Below are 9,026 nucleotides of genomic sequence, written 5' to 3' on the forward strand. Positions count from 1 at the left end.
CCTCGGCCTTGAGGCTGCGGAGGTTTCGGTGCTGGGGCTCGTGGCTCCGGTTCAGGCTCGGATCTCCTTGGACGACAGGTAGGTGCCGGAACAGGAGCAGGAACCACCGGAGGGTCAGGAACCACCACATCGGGGCTAGCAGGCCGCGCAGCCGGAGTAGTAGGCCTCGGAGCAGGTGGAGCGGCAACACGAGGCCCAGGCGTTGGCTCAGCAGGAGTCGGGGCCTCCCCACGTGGCGCCTCCACGTGGACTCGCGGTACCGGGATGGTAGCCGGGATAGGGACGAGGAACCGCCCGGGTGGGATTTGGTACTGCATCACCGTTTGGTAGCATGTCCTGGTGACGAAGGCCCGAGTCAATCCTCGGTGCAGCCGATGTCCAGCGGAGGGTCTTCGGACAGGCTGCGCAGAGACCACCACCATAGTCTCTAGGACCTCGTAAAACTCCGGACGCTCCACAGGAGGGAGAGGCGGAGGACCCCACATGGCGTTGTCCTCTCTGTCCAAAGTCCACTCCAGTTCTGGCGCTTCTCTGAGGCAGGGCAGGAAGTCCGCCTCGAGCCAGTGGGAGGAGTCCGAGTCCTTCCCGCCAAGAGCTGTGGCGGGCTCTAATTTTTCCTGCGCCACAGGAGGCGGGGTTCGCGCGCTTCGCGCGGGGGTGGAGCTTGATGCGTCATCTGGGTTTCCCGCCAGTGAAGGTTTTGGCGGGCTGGAATTATTTGCTGCGCCACAGTTTCTGAGGAAAAAATCTTCGGGCGGGGCAGCGCCGGATGTAGCAGAGCTGGTACAGTTCTTGCCAGGATTAACCTCTGGAGTGCGGGAGCGGCGCTCGACCGCACGTGGCAGCAGTATAACACAGTTCATTCCAGAAACGTACAAGTCCTTAGGCCTAAACCCGGATGGCAGCAGGGTTAGGCAGCACAGTCTTTTAATAAAGGAAAGTCTTTAATGCCGTAATAAGGCACAGAAGTCTATATCCTGTTCGTGACGCCACTTGCAACATCCCCCACCGGGGCCTAGCCCTTGAGGTGAGGCCTGGTGACAGCCTGGGCCCGCGGTACCGGAGTGGCTGGCGGTTGCGGCCTAAGCACGCTATTGTCACGGTGCTTGGTACGGGGGAACCGGAGGGCTGTCCTACAGCCTGGCAGGTCTCCAGCAGGGTGGTGTTGGCAAGAAAAGATGAGGGAGAGGCTGCTATAGCGGATCTCCCTGGGGCAACCCCTTAGTGTCCCGAGTGTGAGTCTCTGTGTGGTGGACAGGGTGCCGGTGATGATGGGAGTTGTAGTAGCAGGGACCAGACGGAGGCAGAGGTTGAAGAAAACAACTTACAGTTCTTTATTGGAACCGCAGGAACTTCAGCAAACGTGCCTTTAACAGGTAGATGGAGTACTGGAGAGGTATTTGGAGGGAGCCGCAGGATGTAGGTCACCAGCCTGGATGTAAGGGCAGGCTGGGAGGCAGCTGTGTCCTTAGAGGAGGCTTCAGCTCGGTCCTGGATCTCTTCAGGTATCACCCTTGAAGGTAGGATAATACCCCTTTCCTCACTACACTAACTCTAGTCTTATTGTTCCACTTCAGGCAGGGGCTAGGCTCTTCCTGCACTGGTCTGGTGTGCTAGAGTCTCTGAGCTACTGCTCAGCTAACTACTCTCTGCTTGCGTCCTGCAGACCCAGAGGGCCTGACTAGGACCGGTCTATTCTCCCTTCTGGGAGAGACTGCTCTCTTCTCTCTCTGGGGAGAGACTTCTCTAGAACATTCCTGGCCAGAGGTTTTATTACCTTCCCTTGGTCAGGTGGTGGCTGCTCCTCCAATTACCTCTCAGTGCACAGAGACAGGATGTAACACAGACATTGGTTGACATAATTACATCACAAATTAACATCTGCCTTGCCAGGCAGGATTAACCACTGCAATTTCCCCTTGATCCTATAAGGACCATGTAGTGTAATGTGGTGTTACCTACAGGTGGGACGTATTCGCAAGCACTACCTCGCCATTGCATCGGCGAGGGTGTTGCATTTACATCCAAACACTAAAGCCTGACCTGCTCACACATACCTCACATGAAAATGGGAACACACTGATACACTGTAACCAGCCATCAGCTGTGAGAGGTTATCTTCTGTGTGATTCCTAGAGATGGGGTAAGGGGCAGGAGGTGGTGGGGTAACATCAGGGAATGCAGGGTGCAGGGCCCCGGGGTAATGTACAGGTGAGCGCCCCCTCCAGGAGCCGTGTGGCTGTGTAGAGGTTTCGTGCCGCCTGCTCTCAGCCCCCATCAGCTGCCGCTCCCTCTTACGAGTCTTTGCACGTGAATTACATGTCAGTTGTAACATGTCTTGGAGTGCGATGTGTCCGCAGATAAGTACCACCGCCGCCATCACTGAGTCACTCCTCACCTGTGCGTGTCTGATATCCGCTGACTCAGGGGGGTTATATACCAGGCCCCACTAATGATGACACCTACAGCCCCTACTAATATGGCCAGCCTGAAAGTCCCCCTAATAGTGTCTTCTGAAGCCCCCTACTAAAAGTGTCTGCCTACTAATACAGCTAATGTCTGCCAGAGCCCCCTACTAATAGTGTCTGCCGGACCCCCCTACTAATAGTGTCTGCTGGACCCCCCTACTTATACAGCCAGACAGAGCTTCCCCCTGTAAGAGTGTGCTGGAGCCCCCTACTAATAGTGTCTGCTGGACCCCCCTACTAATAGTGTCTGCCAGAGCCCCCTACTAATAGTGTCTGCCAGAGCCCCCTACTAATAGTGTCTGCCAGAGCCCCCAACTAATAGTGTCTGACAGAGCCCCCTACTAATAGTGTCTGCTGGACCCCCCTACTTATACAGCCAGACAGAGCTTCCCCCTGTAAGAGTGTGCCGGAGCCCCCTACTAATAGTGTCTGCTGGACCCCCCTACTAATAGTGTCTGACAGAGCCCCCTACTAATAGTGTCTGACAGAGCCCCCTACTAATAGTGTCTGACAGAGCCCCCTACTAATAGTGTCTGACAGAGCACCCTACTAATAGTGTTTGCCAGAGCCCCCTACTAATAGTGTCTGCCAGAGCCCCCTACTAATAGTGTCTGCCAGAGCCCCCTACTAATAGTGTCTGCCGGACCCCCCTACTAATAGTGTCTGCCAGAGCCCCCTACTAATAGTGTCTGCCAGAGCCCCCTACTAATAGTGTCTGCCAGAGCACCCTACTAATAGTGTCTGCCAGAGCACCCTACTAATAGTGTCTGCCAGAGCCCCCTACTAATAGTGTCTGCCAGAGCTCCCTACTAATAGTGTCTGCCAGAGCCCCCTACTAATAGTGTCTGCCAGAGCCCCCTACTAATAGTGTCTGCCAGAGCCCCCTACTAATAGTGTCTGCTGGACCCCCCTACTAATAGTGTCTGCCGGACCCCCCTACTAATAGTGTCTGCCGGACCCCCCTACTAATAGTGTCTGCTGGACCCCCCTACTAATAGTGTCTGTCAGAGCCCCCTACTAATAATGTCTGCCAGAGCCCCCTACTAATAGTGTCTGCCAGAGCACCCTACTAATAGTGTCTGCCAGAGCACCCTACTAATAGTGTCTGCCAGAGACCCCTACTAATAGTGTCTGACAGAGCCCCCTACTAATAGTGTCTGCCAGAGCCCCCTACTAATAGTGTCTGCCAGAGCCCCCTACTAATAGTGTCTGCCAGAGCCCCCTACTAATAGTGTCTGCCAGAGCCCCCTACTAATAGTGTCTGCCAGAGACCCCTACTAATACAGCCAGACAGAGCTTCCCCTAAAAGAGTCTGCCTGAGCCTTCGACTAATATAGCCAGACAGAGCTTCCCCTAACAGAATGTGCTAAAGCCCCCTACTAATGGCATCTGCCGGAGCCCCTACTGGTGGCGCCTGCCGGAGCCCCCTATTGGCGGGGTATGCTGAGCCCCCTACTAATGGCGTCTGCTGAGCCCCCAACTAATAGCGCCTGCTGGAGCCCCCTATTAATGGGGTCTGGTGAGCCCCCTACTAATGGCATCTGCCGGAGCCCCCTACTGGTGGCGCCTGCCGGAGCCCCCTACTAATGGTGTCTGCTGTAGCCCCCAATTAATGGGGTCTGGTGAGCCCCTACTAATGGCATCTTCCGGAGCCCCCTGCTGGTGGTGCCTGCTGGAGCCCCCTACTTATGGCGCCTGTCCGAGGGTCCCACTAACACTAATGGCTGGTGCCAGCTCAAGCTCCCAATTACTATTGGGTCCCTCTAATACTGCAGACTACTTATACCAGAAAGTGGCATCTTCTATCGGGGCTGGCACCAGCACTGGGGTCTGTGAGGGTCTGTGGCCCGGGGGCCTACTGAGGGTCTGTGGCCCGGGGGCCTACGGAGGGTCTGCCGCCCGGGGGCCTACGGAGGGTCTGCCGCCCGGGGGCCTACGGAGGGTCTGCCGCCCGGGGGCCTACGGAGGGTCTGCCGCCCGGGGGCCTACGGAGGGTCTGCCGCCCGGGGGCCTACGGAGGGTCTGCCGCCCGGGGGCCTACTGAGGGTCTGTCGCCCGGGGGCCCACTGAGGGTCTGTCGCCCGGGGGCCCACTGAGGGTCTGTCGCCCAGGGGCCTACTGAATCCTGGAGCCAACACTGCCTTCTATCATACAGGGTCAGTGCCCTGGTTTGTGCCCTGGTGTCCACACACAGTCCTGGCGCTCTACTAATAATACCAGGCAGAGCCCCCACTACTATAGCCCCCCACTACTATAGCCCCCCACTGCCCCCACATCATCCTCTCTGCAGTATAGTGGGTGCCATGATTTACCCTGCAGCTCGGCTTCTTCTGACTGACGGCTGTGTATGAGCGGGAGCCCCCCAGAGAGTGCGGGAGGTGAGTGCTCACTGATCATCATGTGACCTATATACAACATAATACTGGAGACTGCTGGACAAGTGGGAGGAGCCTGAGCAGCAGATTCATGGACTCCTCTGTATGTTTTATATCTTCTTTCTTCATTCAGTGAAATTCTCATCATTTTCCACCAAATAATAAGAGAACGAGAATGTAAGAAAAATAACAAGATAAGACGACGGGCGGAGGAAGGGCTCCGGAGCGGGTGGCGTGACTGGCGAGGACAGCGCAGAGCCCCCATCTACCTGCCGCACCACCCGGATACTGATAGGAGACCCCGGCATATCTCCCAGATCTCCGGCTCCACAACACGGGATACAAGGAGGGAGGAGGAGATGAGATCAGAGCGCCACAGACTGGAGGAGCTCCGCACAGCACCCACATCATACCGACATATAGAGAACCAACCACTACACATAGGGGGCAGTATTATACATAGGGGGCAGTATTATAGTAGTTATATTCCTGTACATAGGGGGCAGTATTATAGTAGTTATATTCCTGTACATAGGGGCAGTATTATAGTAGTTATATTCTTGTACATAGGGGGCAGTATTATAGTAGTTATATTCCTGTACATAGGGAGCAGTATTATAGTAGTTATATTCCTGTACATAGGAGGCAGTATTATAGTAGTTATATTCTTGTACATAGGGGGCAGTATTATAGTAGTTATATTCCTGTACATAGGGGGCAGTATTATAGTAGTTATATTCCTGTACATAGGGGGCAGTATTATAGTAGTTATATTCCTGTACATAGGGGGTAGTATTATAGTAGTTATATTCCTGTACATAGGGGGCAGTATTATAGTAGTTATATTCCTGTACATAGGGGGCAGTATTATAGTAGTTATATTCCTGTACATAGGGGGCAGTATTATAGTAGTTATATTCCTGTACATAGGGGGCAGTATTATAGTAGTTATATTCTTGTACATAGGAGGCAGTATTATAGTAGTTATATTCCTGTACATAGGGGGCAGTATTATAGTAGTTATATTCTTGTACATAGGAGGCAGTATTATAGTAGTTATATTCTTGTACATAGGGGGCAGTATTATAGTAGTTATATTCCTGTACATAGGGGGCGGTATTATAGTAGTTATATTCCTGTACATAGGGGGCAGTGTTATAGTAGTTATATTCCTGTACATAGGGGGCAGTGTTATAGTAGTTATATTCTTGTACATAGGGGGCAGTGTTATAGTAGTTATATTCTTGTACATAGGGGGCAGTATTATAGTAGTTATATTCCTGTACATAGGGGGCAGTATTATAGTAGTTATATTCCTGTACATAGGGGGCAGTATTATAGTAGTTATATTCCTGTACATAGGGGGCAGTATTATAGTAGTTATATTCCTGTACATAGGGGGCAGTATTATAGTAGTTATATTCCTGTACATAGGGGGCAGTATTATAGTAGTTATATTCTTGTACATAGGGGGCAGTATTATAGGAGTTATATCCCTGTACATAGGGGCAGTATTATAGTAGTTATATTCCTGTACATAGGGGGCAGTATTATAGTAGTTATATTCCTGTACATAGGAGGCAGTATTATAGTAGTTATATCCCTGTACATAGGGGCAGTATTATAGTAGTTATATTCCTGTACATAGGGGGCAGTATTATAGTAGTTATATTCCTGTACATAGGAGGCAGTATTATAGTAGTTATATTCCTGTACATAGGGGGAAGTATTATAGTAGTTATATTCCTGTACATAGGGGGCAGTATTATAGTAGTTATATTCTTGTACATAGGGGGCAGTATTATAGTAGTTATATCCCTGTACATAGGGGCAGTATTATAGTAGTTATATTCCTGTACATAGGGGGCAGTATTATAGTAGTTATATTCCTGTACATAGGGGGAAGTATTATAGTAGTTATATTCTTGTACATAGGGGGAAGTATTATAGTAGTTATATTCTTGTACATAGGGGGAAGTATTATAGTAGTTATATTCTTGTACATAGGGGGCAGTATTATAGTAGTTATATCCCTGTACATAGGGGCAGTATTATAGTAGTTATATTCCTGTACATAGGAGGCAGTATTATAGTAGTTATATTCCTGTACATAGGGGGAAGTATTATAGTAGTTATATTCCTGTACATAGGGGGAAGTATTATAGTAGTTATATTCTTGTACATAGGGGGCAGTATTATAGTAGTTATATTCTTGTACATAGGGGGCAGTATTATAGTAGTTATATTCCTGTACATAGGGGGCAGTATTATAGTAGTTATATTCCTGTACATAGGGGGCAGTATTATAGTAGTTATATTCCTGTACATAGGTGGCAGTATTATAGTAGTTATATTCCTGTACATAGGGGGCAGTATTATAGTAGTTATATTCCTGTACATAGGGGGCAGTATTATAGTAGTTATATTCTTGTACATAGGGGGCAGTATTATAGTAGTTATATTCCTGTACATAGGGGGCAGTATTATAGTAGTTATATTCCTGTACATAGGGGGCAGTATTATAGTAGTTATATTCCTGTACATAGGGGACAGTATTATAGTAGTTATATTCCTGTACATAGGGGGCAGTATTATAGTAGTTATATTCCTGTACATAGGGGGCAGTATTATAGTAGTTATATTCCTGTACATAGGGGGCAGTATTATAGTAGTTATATTCCTGTACATAGGGGGCAGTATTATAGTAGTTATATTCCTGTACATAGGGGGCAGTATTATAGTAGTTATATTCTTGTACATAGGGGGCAGTATTATAGTAGTTATATTCCTGTACATAGGGGGCAGTATTATAGGAGTTATATTCTTGTACATAGGGGGCAGTATTATAGTAGCTATATTCTTGTACATAGGGGGCAGTATTATAGTAGCTATATTCTTGTACATAGGGGGCAGTATTATAGTAGTTATATTCCTGTACATAGGGGGCAGTATTATAGTAGTTATATTCCTGTACATAGGGGCAGTATTATAGTAGTTATATTCTTGTACATAGGGGGCAGTATTATAGTAGTTATATTCTTGTACATAGGGGGCAGTATTATAGTAATTATATTCCTGTACATAGGGGGCTGTATTATAGTAGTTATATTCCTGTACATAGGGGCTGTATTATAGTAGTTATATTCCTGTACATAGGGGGCAGTATTATAGTAGTTATATTCCTGTACATAGGGGGCAGTATTATAGTAGTTATATTCCTGTACATAGGGGGCAGTATTATAGTAGTTATATTCCTGTACATAGGGGGCAGTATTATAGTAGTTATATTCCTGTACATAGGGGCAGTATTATAGTAGTTATATTCCTGTACATAGGGGGCAGTATTATAGTAGTTATATTCCTGTACATAGGGGGCAGTATTATAGTAGTTATATTCCTGTACATAGGGGGCAGTATTATAGTAGTTATATTCCTGTACATAGGGGGCAGTATTATAGTAGTTATATTCCTGTACATAGGGGCAGTATTATAGTAGTTATATTCCTGTACATAGGGGGCAGTATTATAGTAGTTATATTCCTGTACATAGGGGGCAGTATTATAGTAATTATATTCTAGTACATAGGGGGCAGTATTATAGTAGTTATATTCCTGTACATAGGGGGCAGTATTATAGTAATTATATTCTAGTACATAGGGGGCAGTATTATAGTAAATATATTCTAGTACATAGGGGGCAGTATTATAGTAGTTATATTCCTGTACATAGGGGCAGTATTATAGTAGCTATATTCCTGTACATAGGGGGCAGTATTATAGTAGTTATATTCCTGTACATAGGGGGCAGTATTATAGTAGTTATATTCCTGTACATAGGGGGCAGTATTATAGTAGTTATATTCCTGTACATAGGGGGCAGTATTATAGTAGTTATATTCATGTACATAGGGGGCAGTATTATAGTAGTTATATTCCTGTACATAGGGGGCAGTATTATAGTAGTTATATTCCTGTACATAGGGGCTGTATTATAGTAGTTATATTCCTGTACATAGGGGGCAGTATTATAGTAGTTATATTCCTGTACATAGGGGGCAGTATTATAGTAGTTATATTCCTGTACATAGGGAGCAGTATTATAGTAGTTATATTCCTGTACATAGGGGCTGTATTATAGTAGTTATATTCCTGTACATAGGGGGCAGTATTATAGTAGTTATAT

At 47.6% G+C, this 9,026-nt stretch overlaps 1 long non-coding RNA gene across 1 annotated transcript in view; it reads right to left on the reverse strand.

Moving 5' to 3' along the window:
• LOC140120396 (uncharacterized) overlaps nucleotides 1-2,232 on the reverse strand; it is a 31,646-nt gene extending 29,414 nt beyond the window's left edge. The window contains exon 1 of the long non-coding RNA XR_011853766.1: nucleotides 2,058-2,232. This is a non-coding gene — a long non-coding RNA (uncharacterized lncRNA). The remainder of the gene's footprint in view (nucleotides 1-2,057) is intronic.
• Nucleotides 2,233-9,026: the final 6,794 nt, after the last annotated feature.

The sequence above is a fragment of the Engystomops pustulosus genome, chromosome 3 (assembly GCF_040894005.1).
Source record: "Engystomops pustulosus chromosome 3, aEngPut4.maternal, whole genome shotgun sequence".
NCBI classification, from domain to species: Eukaryota; Metazoa; Chordata; class Amphibia; order Anura; family Leptodactylidae; genus Engystomops; species Engystomops pustulosus.